Raw genomic sequence first — 21,464 nt, forward strand, 5'->3', positions numbered from 1 at the left:
CAGTGTTAAAATTAGCAATCATTGGTGTATGAAAACGTACCAGATTGGTCAAAGTGCAAAGATTATCTCTCTCTTTTTTTTTTTTTTACTTATCTGGGCAGAGTTGGACCTAGATATCAGTCAGAAGATTCCGTCAGTGGAAAATATGCGACACATAAAACATTAAAACATTGTCTAGTGCATCTGTGAATTTACCTTTCATCTCCTATTAGTGTCAAACAGCTTATGTAGTTGTTGACAAGTAACATAGACATACTGTCCACAGGAGTAGGAAAGGTGAAACAAACAGGAGCTCAAGTGAGTTAAGCAATGTCATATCTATGCTATTTGATACAGGTACTTGTATGTTGAGTTGTCAATGCTGGACTTGTTAGTTGTGTCCTGATGCATCCTTAATTTTGGCTATGAGAGAAATGCAGGAAAGCTTCATCCCAGAGCAGTTAGCTGTGATTGCTCTCTGAAGCACACCTGCAGCACCACAGAGGCAACATTTTAAATCTAATAATACAATTTTACAGAAAATGTTTTTGATTAAGCAGTTTATTGTAGTTATTGTTTAATTATTGTTTTCATTCATGTTTTGCAGGTTTGGTGGGCTGATGACAACATCGTGTTAATGCAGGAAATACATCCAGTAAAACTGTACGATCAGGTAATACTGCACTGTATGTCATGCATCTACAGTATTTAATTCTCTAAAAATCAATCTCAGAATTATTTAACATGTGAACATGTAAAAGAGACAGCAAGATAATGTCAGTTGGCGGTTGAAGAATATTGTATTATTGTGGTATTTCAAAAATGCAAAAATTCCTATTGTAGTCATTGTTTAAATCTTGTTTGCATTCATGTTTTTTAGGTTTCGTGGCTGATAAGCATCAACACCATATTCGTGCAGGAAACACAAATAGCAATACTGTGAGTGAGGTCATATTTGAAATTCGTGAATCTATATTGTTTTGTAAATACCCCTAATAACCGTACTGCGAAAAAAATTCAATGACACGCATATTCGTTTTAACCAGGATCCATTTAAACTTGCATGCACAGAAATTCAATGACACGAATAGGCATTTCATCCAGTCCCATAGAAACACACGCATATCACATAATGTAATTCATGCACTACACTACTGTATTTATTCTCAATTATTAATATACAACATTCTCTTTTTGCAGGTAAATGTCCAAGAGCCAGACAGCCAGCCCAAAGAAGATGAATTGAAGACAATTATACATTTGGAAGACCAACGAAATTTGTATTATTGTATTTTTCACAAAGTCATTTACTGTAACCTAAAAATATATATTTCATATTTTAAAATAGCACAGTTCCACAAATATGAGGCTGTGCTCGTCTGTTCTCCTCTGGTTGGCTTCTTCCTCCCGCTGCTCCTCCAATCTCCGGTGATCAGCCGAGCAATTACCGTCCAAAAAACATACAAAGTAGGAGCGCAGAGAGGACAAGAGGTTAGGCAAACAATCCACTTTTAATAGCACACATTACATACATAGACTTATAATCAAGTGCTCCTGCATGTGCGTTGGGGACCTCACACAGATCGAACGCTGCCACTGCACAGACCTCCTTCCTAGTACACTACGGATCACCGCCAGAAACAGGAAACCGGAAACAAACCCAGTGTGACTGGAGGTTAGGCGGGCAGTCTCGCGAGAGTGCCGAGGTAAGCTAAGGCTGAGCACTCAGAACCGTCTAGGTTAAAGGTGCTCCCAACGACCAGGTATCACACCAAAGTTGGACGTGTGACCCTTGCAAACCCTCTACACGTTTTGCGCTGAATTAGCGCTTCATCAGGAAGTGTAAGGGCATGTCGGGAGGTAGCCTTATACAGGCTAACACCCCCTAATTACCCTTAATGCTTAAAACATATATGGCCATATTAAAAGCATACTCCAATGGTAATATTACCACAAAGACACCTAAAACATTTATCACACCCCTAATAAAAGTATATCAAGAAATACCAAAAAATACATACCCACATTTGTAAACATACATATTTCTGAAGATATATATATATTCTATTATAACATCAAACATACGTATTTCATATAAAACCATCTTCATACTTATTGATTCAAAACTTGTTATCTTTACTACTTATAATCATCTAATCTATATGTTTGTCGTTGTGGTCATTTTACCATTGGAGTATGCTTTTAATATGGCCATATATGTGTAAGGGGGTCACCCCCGGTTCCCCTGATTTTCCTTTGCCCCCTGCCTTACCCCTGTGGCAGTGGGGGAAGCGGACGGCGACTTCTCCCGGTGGGCACCGCCCTCTTGGATTTGGCGCAAGCTTCGCCAATGCGCAGTAAAGATCGCACACACGGTCCCCATAGAAAAGAGCTTTGCCAAGGACTACAATTCCCAGCAGCCTCAGGGGACTGCACTTTCACCTTTGTCACAGGCAGCATTGAAGCCAATAGAGCTGGCAGATTCTCATGCTGCAGAGTTGCAACAATGTTGTGTGCAGACAGGGTTTTTGTCAGTTGGAGCACACTAGTCAGTGAGAGACCGGAGCAGCCCAGGGAAGGAGGTAGGGTACAGGAGTCAGGGACTCCCTGTACTAGGCCAGCACCCCCAGGGCCCGAGATAGCTCAGCTCCCCAGTAAGGTGAGTGTTGCCAGGGGCAGCCCTCAGGTTAGGGACCCTGCCACTTACATTAGTGGGAGCTGGGAAAGAAAGGTTACAGAGAGTTGGAGTCAGGGAGCTGCTCCTGCCCCATATAGGTACCCACACCCCAGGCAGGCCCCAACTCCCCACTAGCTTAGTGGGTAAATGCTTAGGGAGGCCCGAGATAGGGACGCTGCCCTTAGTATAGAGTGCTGCCTTGTCAGAGTCACGGCTGTTAGTGCTGTGAGGTCTGACAGGCAGGCACCTTGTTGCGCAGCACGTTGGCTGCAAGCATTTAGTGAGGCTGAAGGGACTTGGGTAGTTAGGGGAGTGGGACAGGCCATAACCCCTGCAGGCCCATAGGAGTTCCCCAAGCCACTACAGGTTGCTGTACTACAGGGACAGGCCCTAGGTTAGGGTTCCTGTCACGTTAGTACCAAGTGTTAGTTAGGGACTCAGCGGACGCTGCGGTTCCTGTGAAGCGGTTCGGACCCACGTTGGGGTCCGCAGAGACTATTCCGGAGTGAGACCGCTCTGGTGGTCTGCGTACAAAGGAGTTCGGTTGGAGGATCAGACGGATTCATCACACGTCTGACCCTTTGCGAAGCCAGTTGCTGATCCGAGTACCGGAGTGCTCGGCAGGTACCATACAGTCATAAGTGCACCAACGGGCCCCTTAGTGTAACTGTGACTGCGCAGTCACCCACGTTCTCTCCAAGAGTGCGGGACATTGGGTGGGATTCTCGGGACACTGGGTGGGATCACCTGGTGTTGGGGAAGCATCCTGCGCGACGCAGTAGGTGTCTCCTCTAGAGAGGGACACAGGTTATATAAAGGTATTGTGTGATATGTTATATTGCTTGTTAGTAAAGTCACTCGTTAATATATATATTCCCGTGTATGTGATTATTGTATTGTCCTGCGAGGAACCACTCTCCCTCTGGTGGGAGCCATCGCAGGTGGAGGCGCTGAATTGAGTAAGTGGTTACCCCTAGTATAATTGCCCCAGGTTCCCCGTGGCGGAAGCTCAGCCCTCCTGCGAGCCAACAGGTAATGCACCACACCTATGGTAACACCGTATGTTCCTTGCACCCACATCAGATCTGCGATTGGGGGGGGGGGGAATACCCGTTACATATGTTTTAAGCATTAAGGGTAATTAGGGGGTGTTAGCCTATATAAGGCTACCTCCTGACGTGCCCTTTCATCTCCTGATGAAGCACTAATTCAACGCAAAACGCGTAGAGGGTTTGCAAGGGTCACACATCCAAGTTTGGTGTGATACCTGGGCGTTGGGAGCATTTCTAACCTAGACGGTTCTGTAGGGCTCACGCATTGAGTGCTCAGCCTTAGCTTAGCTCGGCACTCTCGCGAGACTGCCTGCCTAACCTCCAGTCACTTACTGGGTTCGCTTCCGGTTTCCTGTTTCTGGCGGTGATCCCTAGTGTACTAGGAAGGAGGTCTGTGCAGTAGCAGCGTCGGATCGGTGTGAGGTCCCCAATGCACATGCAGGAGCACTTGATTGTAAGTCTATGTATGTAATATGCGCTATTAAAAGTGGATTGTTTGCCTAACATCTTGTCCTCTTTGTGCTCCTACTTTGTATATTTTAAAATAGTTTTTAGTGTGCTGAAGTTTTTAGGAAAATAAGTGGTGGGTTACATTTAAATACCATTACATATTATATCGTACAATTTAAACTGACCGTGAATAAGGGGCGGGTTACATTGCATTTAGATCCTAAAGACAAACTAGCACACTAGCGCCTACTATCGTTTCTGCGGAGTATTGCAACCAATGCTGCAACTCAATGTCACGGGAGCGCCACGCATTCGTGTGTCAGCTGTGCGGAATGAAAAAATGATCGGGTGCGTATGCTATCCACGAGACAAATGTGCCAGTGAATGACGCTGTATCTGTATCTGTAGATGATGCACAGACTATAATGGGATATAGCAAACTCTGTGTCCCCCAGCGTCACTTTTATATTGTGTATTTGCGTCAAAACATTCCGCCAGGTCTGAGGTGGCTTAAACATTTGTACCTAACAATTTTAGTTAAATGTTATAAACACGTTTGACACTTCAAGTACAGTTGAAGCAAATGCAAGCAGAAAATGGAGCAATGCATCAAAACAAACTTTTATTTGCACTTTTTTTTACTATAATACATCTCCCTATTGTTTATAAATATTTTTCCTAATGTTACTTTTATGTCTGAAGTGCTTATTCCCATTATGTGTTATATTATCATGTAACAGGTATTACTGCTGTGAAGCGCTTTTGAACATAAATGGCGCTATATAAATAAAGACATACTGTAGTAGTCATATCTCTTCTCGCATATCCTTATTAAGGATGTGTGAAGTTACCTCACTCCTCCTTCCTGTGGTAAACAGTTTACAGTATGTTCATTTTTGCTCAGTCCTAATTTTTCTTCTCTTAGTTGCATTAAATGGCACATTTTCAACAATCACACACATTCCCAGCTAGCTCAAACTCCCACACCCACCACATCATGAATGTTTGGCATAAACATATATTCATGATGTGGTGGGTGTGGGAGTTTGAGATAGCTGGGAATGTGTGTGTATTAATTAATTTCTGTCTGGTAACAGTTAAATGCAGGTAGGTGGCACCACCCCCCAGAGCTCACTCCTCTTCACCTTTATAACTTGGGAGGTTCTGTCATTTTGCTGAATGGACAAGACTCACTGTAGTTGTTTCCCCTCATACAGAGGTAAAAGGAAGGGTTCACAGTTTTAGTGTTACGACCTGCATTAGTTTGGTTTACCTTAACGTGGTATGCAGGCTTACGACGCTTTGGCCAAAGGGTTTAATAACAATAATAATAATAGCATGTTCTTGTATAGCGCTGCTATTTTTACGTAGCGCTTTACAGAGACATTTTTCAGGCACAGGTCCCTGCCCCGTGGAGCGTACAATCTATGTTTTATGGTGCCTGAGGCACAGGGAGATAAAGTGACTTGCCCAAGGTCACAAGGAGCCGACACCGGGAATTGAACCAGGCTCCCCTGCTTCAAACTCTCAGTGCCAGTCAGTGTCTTTACTCACTGAGCCAATAACCAAGTAATTACTATTATGATTGAAGTATTTAAACTTTAGACTTATTACCATATATGTTTTGTCAATTTGATGTAGCATTGGGCACCTCTGTCTGTTGTTATATACATTTTCAACACTATAATAATAAAAATAATGAGAGAAAAAAAAAGACATGGGCCTCTGTAATTTGGAGACAAGCTAATGCATGGTTGTGCTAAAATGGCATTAAGCCTCTGGTAATGAGATATATAACCTGCAAGAGGCAGCAGACAGATTAATATTGTTTTGCAGGTTGATCGGAGGATGGAATAGAAAAGTCATATATCTTATAAGAGAATTTGTATTTTTTGTTGCATATAAAAAAATAGAAGTGATTACCAAAATAAATAAAAACAGAACTGATACGACACTTAATCCTTGTTTTAATGTCTAGCCAACTGCCAGTGTCCACTAAGCCTACGTGAATGAGATACAACAAATATGGTGAACTATATGCTGAAAGAATCTTGAAAGTAAGATCCATATGATGCCCATTAAAGCTGCTTCTCAACCATCAATTTTATTTTTTCCTAGCTGTTTTTGATTTTATTTTAATTTATATTTAAAAGGCAGAATTGCCTGCAGTAGACTATACACATGGCAATTCATGCTATTTATTCTGACTTTCTCCATCAGGCAGAACAAGCTGTTTTCCATGCAGACTAAAAATAATTTTATCAGAAAAAAAATGCTAAACTTCTTAGATAAGGTTCTTTGCGGTCTATTAATAACTAAGTTAGAAGGGATGCCTCTCCATAAAAGCTAATTATATGCAAGGACAAAATTATATATCTCATTACCAGAGGCTTAATGCCATTTTAGCACAACCATGCATTAGCTTGTCTCCTATCTATCCAAAATGTCTTCAGCGCTCAGGTGTAGAGATGGGCAGTCCACCCCAAATGCGTTTCCCCCCAAAAAAATCACCTACATGTTGGGCACTTAAAATCTGAGCGGGTTATTAAGAATCTGCATTCTGATTCAAATATCCTTTAAAAACAAAAAAATAGGTTGATAGCAGCGGATCTCAGGATCTGAACCCCATTGATTTCAGCTGCAGAAACCCTCTACTTTCCAAGGTACTTACCTCCGTAAGGGGTGCCAGTATCTCTCTGCTGTTTAAATCTCCCAGGTCACAAGGGCCAATAGGAAGCAGTGACTTCAATCCATTCCAACTTCCTGTTGGCCCTCATGACCGGTACATTTAAAACAGCAGAGTGATACAGGCAGCACCTAAGTATCTCATGAAGTAAGGGCTCCCTGGAGTTGAAATGAATGGGGTTCAGCCCCGGAGAACCCTTGTTTCAATCCTATGAAAAAAATGTACCTATTCCAGGCTGGATTTATCCCTGTCTTTTCTATGTATAACACAAAAAAACAAACAAAGATGCCCAAAGCTACTTCCAATGTGACAAAAATGCACAGTGCTATACCCTTGAAAAAGGGTAATTAGTTTAACCCTTTGGCCAAAGCGTCTTAAGCCTGCTGCCACTTTCAAGGCCGTACCGTTAGCAGGTCCTAACACTCCCTGAGTTAAAATTCTTATTTACCGGTATAATTATAGGAAGAATAATCTGCATTGGATCTGTCGTAACCCAGCAAAATGAAACTGACCTGCCAATTTGGAAAGTGGGGGGGGGGGAGAGGCCACCAACCTCCCAAAAACAGCTGAGACCAGCTGCACATAGTTAATAAACACACAGATACCCAACAAGCTCTGAGAAACCCCAAACATTACCACATAATATATGTATATATGTATATAAGTGTCTAAAGGAGAGCTAGTGTCATGGCTAAATGTACACAACAAAAAACAAACAAAGATGCCCAAAGATACTTTCAATGTGACAAAAATACACAGTGCCATACTGTACTAGGGTACATGCAAACACATGTGGGTTTCTTAATAAGACTTTTTATTGAGCCTTAAAATATGGCACACAAAAATAACACAACTTTTCTTCAGCATATATAAAGTAAAGCAGAAAAAATCCTGAGCAGGGCTTTGCCCTTTCTGTTCAAAGTCCACGGAAACAATACAGCATCAAACAAAATGTCCCAGAAAAACAGACCTTAAACCAAGCTGTTCTCCCTCCAGAGTTTCAGTGTATCTCCATGGTTCAGGGTAAAGAGAATAGTGCCTGGACTATTCTCTTTACCCTGATACCACGTGGGGACCTGGTGGGATGACCCCCCTTCGTCTGTGGGCACTGGCAGGTGACATTATAGAGCTTCATTGATTGTGTGCCAGATCACCTCTTTCTATTGACTATCTCCATGGTTCATACAGGCTGCATATGTGTGCAGTCTGGGGTTTTTAAAGCTCCTTGATGAGGCAGCTGGGATCAGAATAATTAACCAGACCTCCCAGCTGAATGTTAACCTTGTCACTGCTTCACGGCAGACCTAAACATAGGTCTGCCAGGTGTAGGGCTGTTGACGTTCATTCACCCTGTCACATTCCTCCCCTGTTAGTGTGTGGCTGGGGCTGCGCACGGCTGAAGCCCAACCATCCACCCCTTCTCTAGAAAAGAAGTCAGCATTTGCATTTTCTTTTCCAGGCCTGTGCTGAATCTTAAACGAGAAGGGTTGGAGGGCCAAATACCACCGGGTCAACCTAGCATTGGAGTCCTTCATAGTATTTAACCACTTTAATGGAGATGGTCTGTTACCAACGTAAAATGGACTCCCGCCAGGTAATGCCTCAAGGCCTCGATTGCCCACTTTACTGCGAGGCACTCCTTCTCAATTACTGAGTAGTTTTTTTCCCTTGGGAACAATTTCTTACTCAGGAAAAAGATTGGATGTTCCACTCCCTCAAACTGTTGTGAGAGCACTGCCCCTAGCCCTATCTCTGAGGCATCGGTTTTAACGATAAAAGGCTTATCGAAGTCTGGGCTTCTAAGGACGGGACCCTCTGATAGACACCTTTTTACCTCCTCAAAGGCTCTCTGGCACTCCCTTGACCATACCACTTGTGTAGGGACACACTTTTTTGTGAGGTCTGTTAGTGGGGCTGCAATTGCTGAGTAGTTGGGGATGAACCTCCGATAGTATCCTGCTAAACTCAACAGGGAGCATACCTGCGTTTTTTTCGAGGGGTCGGAACTTCTTTCAGGGCAGCTACCTTATCGGCTAGTGGCCTTACTTTTCTATCTCCCACTACATACCCTAAGAACTTGGTTTCCGTCTTTCCTAAGGCACATTTCTTAGGGTTGGCTGTAAGCCCTGCCTCTCTTAGAGACCTGAGGACCACTTTCAGCCTATTTAGATGGGCACACCAGTGTTTACGATAAATGACAATGTCATCTAGGTAGGCTGCAGCATAAGCCCTATGAGGTCTCAGCACTATATCCATGAGTCTCTGAAATGTGGCTGGGGCTACATGGAGCCCAAATGGCATTGTCACAAACTGGTTTAAACCCATGGGAGTGGCAAAGGCTGTTTTGCACTTGGACAATTCCTCTAAATGTATTTGCCAGTATCCTTTTGTTAAGTCCAGCATGGATATATATTCTGCGTTACCAATGGCATCAATTAACTCGTCCACCCTTGGCATCAGATATGTGTCAAACTTGGATACCGCATTGACCTTTCGGAGGTCCACACAAAATCTTACCTTCCCATCAGGTTTAGGGACCATAACTAGTGGACTACACCACTCGTTGCATGATTCCTCAGTGTAACATTTCTTGTACCTCCTTCTCTACCAGGGCCTTACGGCTTTCAGGCAAACTGTAAGGACGAGAACGTACTTTTACCCCAGGTGCTGTCTCTATCACATTTGAAACTAAAATAGTTTGCCCTGGTAAATCAGAAAAAACATCATTGAATTGTGTAATTATTTCTAACAAGTCCCCTTTTTGTTCAGAGGACAATTGTCTACCCATTGGGATTTTTCTCGTCACCACAGATGTTCTTCCGAGGGGGCTGAGGACCCAGGTCCATTTCCTCCTCCACCGGGTGAATGAATAGAGACTGCTGCACCTTACAGGATTTCAGCAAGTTCACATGGTAAATTTGTTTATGCTTCCTGGACCCTGGTTGAGCGATCTCGTAATCCACATCACCCGTGCGGTGGAGTACTTCGAATGGGCCCTGCCATTTGGCAAGTAGTTTGCTCTCACAACTTGGTAACAACAACATCACCTGGTCTCCCGGGTGAAACACTCTCATACGAGCATTTTGATTGTAAATGTCTCTCCTGACTGTCCTGGGCTAGTTTCTCCCTAGCAAAATGGCCGACCACATCTAGGCGCTTCCTAAGGTCCAATACATATTGTAGGGTATTCTTAGAAGGGGACCGCTGTTCCTCCCAGGACTCCTTTAGGAGGTCTAGGATACACCGGGGTTGGCGGCCATACAGTAGTTCAAATTGAGATAATCCCTTGGAGGCCTGGGGAATTTCCCGCACTGCAAACAGCAGAAAAGGGAGAAGTTCATCCCAGGCTCTCTTCTCTGAATCTACAAATTTTCTCAGCATACCTTTTAGAGTTCGGTTAAATCTTTCCACCAATCCGTCGGTCTGTGGATGGTAGACCGATGTCCGAACAGACTTGACCTCTAGTAATTTCAAGACATCTTGCATCAGTTTAGCCATGCAATTTGTTCCTTGCTCAGTAAACATAACCTGGGGAAATCCATCCCATGAGTACAGCTCCAACAATTTGTTGGCTACTTGCTTCGCTGTTGCTGTCCTCAGGAGGAACGCCTCAGGATATCTTGTTGCATAGTCGACTCTTACAAGGATAAACCTGTGTCCTTTCGCAGAAGGCTCCAGAGGCCCTACCAAGTGTACACCAATCCTCTCAAAGGGAACTGACACCAAGGGTAGAGGAACCAAGGGGGCTGGTTTTTGTCCCTTCGAACTAGTTAGCTTGCATTCAGGACAGGCCGCACATAACTTAGCAATATCACTATGCATCCCTGGCCAATAGAAGCGGAACGAAATACGGTCCAATGTTTTATCTCTACCAAGGTGACCACCCCAAGGGACAGTTTTAACAAATGCCTTGGGAACCAATATTTGTCTGGTGACCTCCCCTGTTTGTTTCTGCTTGTTCACCCTATACAGGATATCATTTGACAATTCAAAATGAGGGAACACTATTACCCATTGTGCATTCAATATCTGGTCATCAATTTTTACCACTTTGTGATATTGTCTGGCCAGGACTGTGTTTTCCCTCTGCCTCTGGCAAACATCAGGGGGACATAGCTCTGGTTAATTCCTAGGGCCTATCTCTCCCTCCTTCTGGCCATCCCCCGTCATTACTTGTGACATGCCTATTTTTATGGCCATCTTGAGTCCCAGATTTCTGCAACCAGTCCTGTTTGTCATAGCGTCTTTGCCTCCGAGTCTTTGGAACCCAGTGTCTACTGGGGAACAGGTCTGCTGAGAAGGGGAACAGTTTACCAGGTTTCTCCTGAGCCAGAGAATGAGGCTCCTTCTGAGAGACTGGAGCCATTAGGTTTGAAAAGAAAGGCCAATAACGGCCGAGCAAAACGAGGGCAGGGGGCCAAGGAGCAACTCCTACTTCGATCCCGGCCTCCTGTAACAGGATTTTGGCAGTCGGATACCATTTTACATTGCCGTGTATACACTCTATACTCAATGGGGAGTCAAAGGAAAGCATGTCAGGCGGTAACAGTTCCTGGAAGACCAAAGTTTTTCCAGAGCCTAAATCAACAGGGGCCTGGACGGTTTTACCCCCAATCTGGACTGGAAGTAGCCAGGGTTTGCAACTTTCTCTGGGGAAGGCCAAGGCGACTGTCCTGCTGAAGGAACAATCCATCTTAGGACAGTCTACATGCCAGTGGCCTTGTTCACCGCAGGCAGAACATGGAGAGGGTTCCCTCGCAGCAGTGTGCTGCAGATACCGCTCAGCTGGACCGGATACTGGAGACCAGGCATCCGATGGGTCCTGTGGGCGACGTCCTCTGAAGTTCCTCTCATTTGGCGATGAGTCGACATCAGGAAGTGGATGAGGGTCTTGGCGGTGCTCGGCGTTTGGACCTCTCCCTTGTTGGAAGGACTGCTCCTTTCGTAGCACTTGGCGGTTGCGTATGGAGGGGCTGTAGTTTCCCCGTTTGTCTGATCTCCCTCTTTGGGCATCCGCAAGTGCAGGTGAAGTCGGATCCGTCAGGGCCAAGACACTCACCTGCTCCTCGGTCCAAAGGAAGTTCTCAATGAGTCGGACCGCCAAATCTAGGGTTTCCGCAGCATGGCGCTTTACCCAAGAGCATGCCGAAGAGGTATTACCTGTAGGAATTGTTAAATAACAACTTGCTCAAGAATTGCCTCCTTAGTGCGCTCCTCGGGTTGTATCTAGCGAGTACACAAGTCCAATAACCGCTGAGCGAGGACCTGGTGTCTCATCTTAGAGGTTTACTTCAGGTTCCGGAACTGCTGCTGGTAGGTCTCTGGGGTCAGACCTAAGTGATTCAGTATGGCGGGTTTTACTTGTTTGTATTCCATTGCCTAATCCGCTGGGAGGCCCTGATATGTGGCTTGGGCTTCTCCTATGAGGAGCAGGCCAAAGCGGTTGCCCAGCATTCTGAAGACAAGCCCTGGGCTTCGGCAACCCTTTCAAACATCAGTAGAAAAGCCTCTGGATCCTCGTTCGGAGTCATTTTCCTCAGGAGGACAGGAGGTTTGTTTCCAAACTCTGCACTGGCAGACCCCTGGGATTGTGTCAGCAACCTGGCTATCCGCTCATCCTGTGCTGCCTGCTGCTGGATTAGGAGCTTGGTTTGCTGATGCAACAGTCTTTCATCTCTCTCTGCCTGTAGTTGGGCCTGCTCTTGCATTAACAGTCCCTGCTGTCTGGTCTGCACAGAAACTCTTTTAAAAGTTCTTCCATTATTTTCTTTTTGTGTGTGGCCCTTCAACTGCAGGGCCTCTCAGCATCCCACTTCTGACACCATATGTTGCAGGGTACATGCAACCACACGTGGGTTTCTTGATAAGGCTTTTTTATTGAGCCACAAAATATGGCACGCAAAAATAACAAGAGCTTTTCTTAGCATATATAAAGTAAGGCAGTATAAGTCCTGAGCAGGGCTTTGCCCTTTCTGTTCAAAGTCCACAGAAACAATTCAGCATGAAACAAAATGTCCTAGAAAAACAGACCTTCATGTGTGTGCAGTCTGGGGTTTTTAAAGCTCCTTGATGAGGCAGCTGGGATCAGACTAATTAACCTGACCTCCCAGCTGAATGTTAACCTTGTCACTGCTGAACTGCAGACCTAAACATAGGTCTGCCAGGTATAGGGCTGGTGACGTTCATTCACTCTGTCACAAAAAACTATAGCTCAACCCCCTTATAACGCTGTGCTTGGGGTCCAGAGATTCACACTGCATTATAAGCGGATCGCGTTAGAAATAATGTACAACTGTATGCATTGTACAATAAAGTATTTGAGATACCAATAATCGTGTTGTAAAGTATTCATAAATACAAAAATTGCATTGCATTATAAGCGGATTTGCGCTGTAACGGATGACGTTATAACGGGGTTGAGCTGTATATATTCTCTTGAAAAAGGGTCATTTAGTTTAACCCTTTGGCCAAAGCGTCTTAAGCCTGCTACCACTTTCAAGGCATGACTGTTAGCAGGTTCTAACACTCACTGAGAACCTGGTTATATACATTTAGCCATGCCCACTAGCACTCCTTTTGACACATATACATATATATATATATTATGTGGTAATGTTTGCGGTTTCTCAGAGCTTTTTGGGTATCTATGTGTTTATTAACTATATGCAGCTGGTCTCAGCTGTTTTTGGGAGGTTGTTGGCTCCTACCCCCCAAGGTTTAAGCTCACCCCTCACCACTTTCCAAGTTCGCAGGTCCGTTTCATTTTCCTGGGTTATGACAGTTCAAATGCTGATCATTCTTCCTGTAATTATACAGTTAAATAAGAATTGTAACTCAGGGAGTGTCATGCCTTAAAGTTGGCTAGCAGGCATAAGACACTTTGGCCAAAGGGTTGAACTAAATGACCCTTTTTCAAGAGAATATATAGGTATTGCATTGTGTATTTTTGTCACATTGGAATTAGCTTTGGACATCTTTGTTTGTTTTTTGTTGTATACATTTAGCCACACCCACTAGCACTCCTTTTGACACTTATATACATACATATATATTGTAACATCGCCGGAAGAAGAGATCAGTGTATCTCGAAAGCTCGCACAAATAAAAGCATTTCGTTAGCCACAGAACGGTATCATCTATTTATTTTTTTGATTATTGAAGCTCGGCTAACACGGTACTGATACCTCTACATGTGTGTATATATATATATATATATATATATATATATATATATATATATATATATATATATATATATATATATACTGTACTATGTGGTAATGTTTGGGGTTTCTCAGAGCTTGTTGGGAATCTGTTTGTCTATGTATATAACAGTCAATTAATTGGACATTATATATATAGGTGACATAAACTAAGCCAAACTGAAATAGATGATAACATAGTAATTAAAATACTTTACTATACATATTAACCCCTTAGTAGCCCATAAGTAAACTAACTAGTCATGGGTTTACAATACTATCTGACCAAAAAGTCTACACAGGGGTTAATATAAACATAAAACTACACTACCTAACCCCCTTGGTCAACTTAGTGGCTAGTAAAGCATTGCTATGCAATGCTTTACTAACAGCTGAGGTAACAAAGTGGGTAATACTGTACCTAAGCCCCTTCACTGGAATAACTATCCCCCTTCACTCACCCCCCTACCCCTGCTCCCATAAATAAACCAACTCCTCCTGCCCCATCTAGACTAATTTCCAATAGCCTTATTAGACAAAATGTTGCTAATACTGCTTTTGGGCATTGGAGAAGAAAATGCATATGTATTAAAAAAAGATACACAAAAAATAAGTTTAAAATAAATGTTCACCAAAAAAACATATATTGTCACTGTGGCTACCTAAGCCCACTCAATAGGGGCCTAGATTACCACATTGGCAATCAGTAGTCAGCTTTAATTAAAAAAACATTTACAATATTAAATGACATTTCCTATCCCCCTTGACTACTTTAGTCAAGTCATGCCATTCTATGCTTCACTAACAGCTAGGGTAATGAATGGGTTAACCCCTTCCACCCCCCCCCCCCCCAGAAGACCTAACCACTCACCCTTGGGCAACTAGCCCAAACACACACCACCTCTAGGCCCATCTCCCACCCCCATCCCTCGACAAAACAACACCTCCCCCAAATTTAGCTAATAGGGATATTTTCCATAGAAAAGCATTTCAAATAATACAGGTCACAAAAAAACATTACAATAAATAGGAAACGAATAAAACTCAGGCCTTTTAATCCATTGATTGTCACTGTGGCTACCTAGGTGTTCCACATATACCTAAATCAAGGGTGAGCAAACTATTGGCGCTGCGCCCCCCTTGTCTGTTCCCCCCGGTGGTCGTGCCCCCCTACCTTGTTTTCCGGCATCAAATGACGCTGCGTGGTAATGTAACGTCACACCGTGACCCAGCAGCGTCATTTGACACCTTGTTGCTATGTCAATGGGTCAAGTGACGTTATGTCACATGGTCCCGCGGTGTCATTTGACGCTGCATTGCCATGGTGACGCATCATCACACTTATGAAACACGGTATGTTGAGCATTGCAGATGCCTCACGCAATCCCCTGGCATTAAATTAAATGCCTTGGGGAAGAGCGCAGGGTCACAGCAAGCACTCGCACCCCCTCAGGAAAATGTCACGCCCCCTAGTTTGCACACCCCTGCCCTTTATAAATGTATCACTTACCACTGCTGGGATGAAGGCCATCCACCTCATTCTCAGGGAACCCAGCAGATAATTCCAATAAAGGGTTTATGACCAAACATCAAAAAAAAAAAAAACAATCCTGGCTGTTTCACCATGGGGAGATTCAGTCTAAGATGTTCTGACGTCGCTGTTTTCCAAAGATCAAAGACATATCCTGACGTGGACCCATTGCAGAGCAACTTAGCTAAAAAGGATTCCTTTGAGAGACCTGACTGCACAGAGCAGCATGGGTAAACAGATACAGACAGGGCTCTTGATGGCATTATGTCCGAAGATGCCTGTAGTTGTCCTTGGAGCAATAATGCTACATGCTGCACAACGTGGCAACCATATACCTTGAGCTTCTAGAAATAAAAAATAGGGGGGCTCAAATTCAACCATGGTAGCCCCTGATTTTAAAAATGTACTTGATTTTTCAAATGTAAATCTCCAAGTGAGTTACCCAACTATAATCCCCCCAAATGACCTACATTTATTTAAGCTTTCTGGAGCTGTCCCTTCAGCCACATTACTAAGAGAATGAAATGGTTCATAGTCATGAAAGTCGGGCAGGGATTCCTTATTACTTACTTTTTACTTAATCTCCAGTGATATTAGTATAACAAATATGTCGTTCCTAGGTCATGTAGCTGTTGTCAACCTGGAGAAGGCCAAACTTGTACGTATGAAATTGACTTACATAGGGAAAATTAAATGTACAGTTGACAGTATTGTAGATTCTGTGATGTACCAGGAAAAGGTATATAAAGATAGAAATCATCTTTAAAAAATGTTACTTTACTTTCTAGCATTAGAACAAAAATCATACTATTTATGTATTTCTTTAAAACAATAATTCAAAATATAGATTACTCATGCTACACTTTAATGGCTTCAATTAATTTTCTATCAATATCATATGTTAATATTTTAATTGCAGTAAGTATAATGCATCATTTATAGCTGCAGGTTCTGACTCAAATCAACACATTTCTGAGTTAGAGCTGTGAAATATTTTGCATTTAGAAGTATTAGGAGCTATTATGTTTCAGCTAATGTCAATTTGCAACTAACCTGATCTTGTTGAAGCCACAATCTTTACAAAATGTAATTCTGTGAGGAAGCAGAGATCAAATTTCAGAAGAAGATTGAATGTCCTTGAGGTGTTTAGTTATACAGTACATTCTTATGAAAGTAGAGAATAATGTAATGATGTATCATACCGTACTCTGAGAATGTATTGGAACCTATTGTGTAGGGTGTAATGAAACATCTGACACAGAATGTACTGCACCGACACACTTTATTCGAGCAAATACCCGGTATGTACCTGGCAGATACCTGGAATGCGCCGCTCCTCACCTCTGACAAGCCCCGTTGCATTTGCCTTCCCAGCCTGGGTTCATGCCTGGCTGACGGGCGGCTGATCTGTTAAATGATAATGATTAGGATTTAATAGGCTGCAATGCTTCGCGTGTCTACCAGATGGCATAAATTCATGAATTGTAATGCAGTATATATATATATACTGTGCAGTATTGCAGCCAGCAGAAATAAAATGCTTCAATCCCTGCTTGGAAAATACCTCAATGCACTCGGGCAGAAAACAGTCACAAACCTCAATACACCCGGGTATACCCGAATTCGTGGGACTAGCCGAGCTCGAATAAAGTGTGTCGCCAGTGTATAGCATCCATGTTTAATATTTAGATTGCCTTTATGATGTACCTGACATGACATGGGCCCTGGCACAGCATAGGTACTTTTCAAATACCAGCTATGACATGGCAAAACTGTTCACTTGGGGGGTCATGTGATTGCTCTGGGAGAAATATGGGGAACAGTAATACATAACATACACATAGCAATGTGACATGGCATAATAGTGAATGGGACACATGACTGCAGTATCATGTCCAGCAAGGATAAGGTTAACTGCAGCTAGGTGCTATTTGATTCAAATGAATCATGTGTGATTGGGCTGGGCAGGCCCATTTGAATCATTTGATCAAATTAATCAAGCTAGTGGGCAATAACCTGGGAGTGATAAGGAGGAAACGCTTGTAAAATGTTCAGCCATTTAAGGAAAATGACTTGGTGGAGTAAGTTTAATGAGCTTGTCTGTGTGTTCTAGTTAGTGTCAGTGTAGACTGTACCTTCTTCACCACAAGTAGGTACAGTAGAGTACTGCAGATAGAGGGGAGTCCAGTTGGGCAGCAAGAGTTGTGGAGTTAGATGGATTATTTATAAAATTAGGGAGAAGGCTTTAAAAGATGGGTGGAGTTGAGCCTTTCTTAGGGGGAAAGTTAGGGAGGATCCAGGGGAATCTGGTGAGGTTAGGGAAGAGCAGGGAGTTGTAGTACAGTAGTAGAGGAAGATGAGACTGGAGTAAGGCAAAAAAGCCATCGTAGATGTACAGCAGATCATCAGTTAGGACGAGCATTGGATGGCTCCAATGGAAGTACATGGGTCGGCCATCAGAATGTGAAGCAGTGACAGGCCTGGGATGGGATGGCTCTGCAAGAACATCAGAGGCCAGAGCAACAACAGGGGAGAAACATTGGAACAGAATGGAAGTGGACTCTAAAAGAGGTAGCAGGCAGTCTGACCCAGTGGTGTCACGTGGTGTCAAGACCAGGGAAGTAGTACAAAGGGGCATAAAAAAATGAATATATTTTCTTAAAGATTACAGGCAAAGTTACAGGACAGCCCAACAGAAAGATGGAGGTAATGCCTGACAGGAGAGTTGAGGCCCTGGCTGGCGAATATGATGTATATAGGGTATGGAGTTATGGATTAGGGGACTGTGCGCATGCAGAATCACGATCGTGCACACAATACCCGGTCCGACAAAATAATTTGATCTTGGTGCGCAACGTCGGGTCACGTGAGAGGTTCAGCCAATGAGGGCGAACCGCTCATGTGACATCATGGGCACGCCTCCGGCAGACCTCCGACATGCTTCCCATCACGTCTCTCCCTTCTCATCACATAGGCCATGGATAGCCTCTGGGGCAGGCGCACGCAACACCATGATTCAGGGGAAGTAGTCCTTGATTCATATATTGGTTATGTTTCCTCATTATTTCCACCTCCTGCCCTGGAGTAAACTTGCTATTCTCCCACCGGTGATCTACCTGATCGCCCCTTCCCAGGACAAAGCGTGCCCTGTTTAAAATCGGTACATAACCCCTGAACATAGGATCCCACCACCTGTACACATCATTGGCATCATCAGATACATACATATCAAATACTTTTCCAACAGTACGTTCTGGTAGTGCAGCCATGGTAGGGGATCGTGACCAAGGGACAGGGGACACTTTATGACTGACACAGCATCAGCCACCTCCGTTCTCGGATAAGAAACAGTGTCCTGAACCCAACCCTGTTGGCAGTAAAATAAGACATATAAGGCGGTTCACACTCCGCTTCTAAGCAAGCATAGCTGTCCTGAATAAAAGTAGTCAATTGCCCATGGCCTCGTGCAGCCTTGGACTTTCAACAGTCCTGATCTAGGCTTTTCAGGCCCCGAGTTTTGGGCACCACAGCCCCAGTGCTGGCCTAAACCAGCGTGTGGTCTAGCTCCCACTCCCGGCACCATAGGCTGGTCTGCGGAAGTATTCACCGGAGCAGGAGGATCACCAGAAGATCCTGATGAATGAGGTTATCAGTGGGAACAGCCCCCATCGGCAGCGCCGGAGGAGCGGTAGGAGCAGCAACAAAAGTAGTACCAGCCAGTACGCTGATATCGGATGCCTCTGCCTCGGTCTGCGGAGTTAAAATAAGCTCACGGGCCCGGTCGCATCATAGATGTATATTCACACTCCTCAGCGGTGGCCACATACAGCTGCGGCCGCCTTTATCCTAATGCGGTCGGATCCGCAACGTTCTGATAACCGTGGCCAGATGCGGTATATTTTCTTTTTTTCCAGAGCGGTTTGCGGTATGTTAGCGCTCAGATTTTTAGCGCTGTCTGCTATACTGCAATACCATCTAAAAACACAGGTGGGCGTTCGCGAGCTGTTGTCTTAGAAGGCTAATACGTAAGTCTAATGCATGTCTAATGCATTATGTCTGTGTGTGCACGCTCAGATTTTTCACGCTGTCTGCTATACTGCAATACCATCTAAAAACACAGGTGGGCGTTCGCGAGCTGTTGTCTTAGAAGGCTAATACGTAAGTCTAATGCATGTCTAATGCATTATGTCTGTGTGTGCACGCGCAGTATTTGCAAAATGGAAGATTTACAGTATACAGTATTACAAAAATATAGCGTTGTGTTTTCTTCGAAAATAAAATTATCACATTTCTATACAGTATTGTATGTACTGTATTATTTTGTAATCAGTACTTTTACTTGTTTTCATACTCTTTTTATATTATGCGTGTACCGTACAGTACTTTATGTCTCATTTGAACATTGTTGAAACGCATAGGCGTGTTACAGTATCACATTTCGGCGCATACACTGGCGACACACTTTATTCGAGCTCGGCTAGTCCCACGAATTCGGGTATACCCGGGTGTATTGAGGTTTGTGACTGTTTTCTGCCCGAGTGCATTGAGGTATTTTCCAAGCAGGGATTGAAGCATTTTATTCCCGCTGGCTGCAATACTGCACAGTATATATATATATACTGCATTACAATTCATGAATTTATGCCATCTGGTAGACACGCGAAGCATTGCAGCCTATTAAATCCTAATCATTATCATTTAATAGATCAGCCGCCCGTCAGCCAGGCATGAACCCAGGCTGGGAAGGCAAACACAACGGGGCTTGTCAGAGGTGAGGAGCGGCGCATTCCAGGTATCTGCCAGGTACATACTGGGTATTTGCTCGAATAAAGTGTGTCGGTGCAGTACAGCAATCTCCCTCTCGCTCCCGCACACATGGCTAAAGTACTATTTCAACTTCTTATCTACAGTACACCTTTCCCAGCCAGATGGCTTTCTGGCTTCAATCATCCCGAACCTGTCATCACATTCCTGCATGTATAATGTACAGAGCTTGGTGTCACATTTCAGCGCCTGCGTGTAATCCTCTTTGGGAAGGGACCTAGTTGATGATTAATGCGCATGCGTGTATAACTTCACATTCATGTGGAAGTTCAAGTCTGAAAACAAAATTTTTTTTTGTTTGTTTTTGTTTCGTTTACAGACATGTGTGCCTGCATAAAAATTGTTGTTATTCTGATATTCTATCGGTACTGTAGCTTTTTAATGCGACACTGGTCATTCACATGCTTTATGTGATTTTAATTGATTTGGAGGTGTGGGGATCAAAACATTATTATGACCTGTTGAAAATATGTCTTTGAACTACATGATTGCGACATGAATAAGGCACGAACGCCACATGAACGTGGCGAAACACGTGGCATTCGGAAAACGTCACCAGAAAATATCGGAGAAGTGTTAAAATAAAAGGGGCGGCGGCTGTAGACTTCCGCTAGGACTTGGGCTTGCTGCATCTCCCGGTGCTGCTGTAGAAAACAATGAGCATTCTCATGGCTCGCCGACCATGCTGGATCGACATCCTGGACCACAACGGCTGGGCAGTCTTCGGTTACCTTATCCTCGGCGAATGCGTTATAACGGGAGCATTGGTGGCACCACCTGTTACCTCGATGATGGACGCACCCTTGCGGGGAATGTTGGTCATGGGCTGCAGGGTGGAGAGCACACAGCATAGCTCTCTTGGCTGTTCAAAGCTGGGTTATGATCCCTCCAGGGTAAACAAGAAGGACCCTGGACCTCTCACGCTGGCCAGTGTGGAAACAGGTAAGTCCTCCTTAAGTTCTTGAGGCTCCACCGGGCTGGCATCGCTGCTCTCTAGTAAATGGTGAGTGCCCGGGGACTCTGCTCCTGAGTTCGGGCTGGGGTTATAGCATTTCCCGCAAAA

The 21,464-nt window shown here is 43.9% G+C and overlaps 1 long non-coding RNA gene across 1 annotated transcript; it reads left to right on the top strand.

The window, feature by feature from the left end:
- The first annotated feature begins 216 nt into the window (after nt 1-216).
- Nucleotides 217-920, top strand: LOC142470183 (uncharacterized). Its single transcript, XR_012789214.1, has 3 exons — nt 217-297; nt 587-652; nt 860-920. It is a non-coding gene; the product is annotated as an uncharacterized LOC142470183 (long non-coding RNA).
- The last annotated feature ends 20,544 nt before the right edge of the window (nt 921-21,464 follow it).

Source organism: Ascaphus truei, chromosome 1, assembly GCF_040206685.1.
Source record: "Ascaphus truei isolate aAscTru1 chromosome 1, aAscTru1.hap1, whole genome shotgun sequence".
Taxonomy (NCBI): domain Eukaryota; kingdom Metazoa; phylum Chordata; class Amphibia; order Anura; family Ascaphidae; genus Ascaphus; species Ascaphus truei.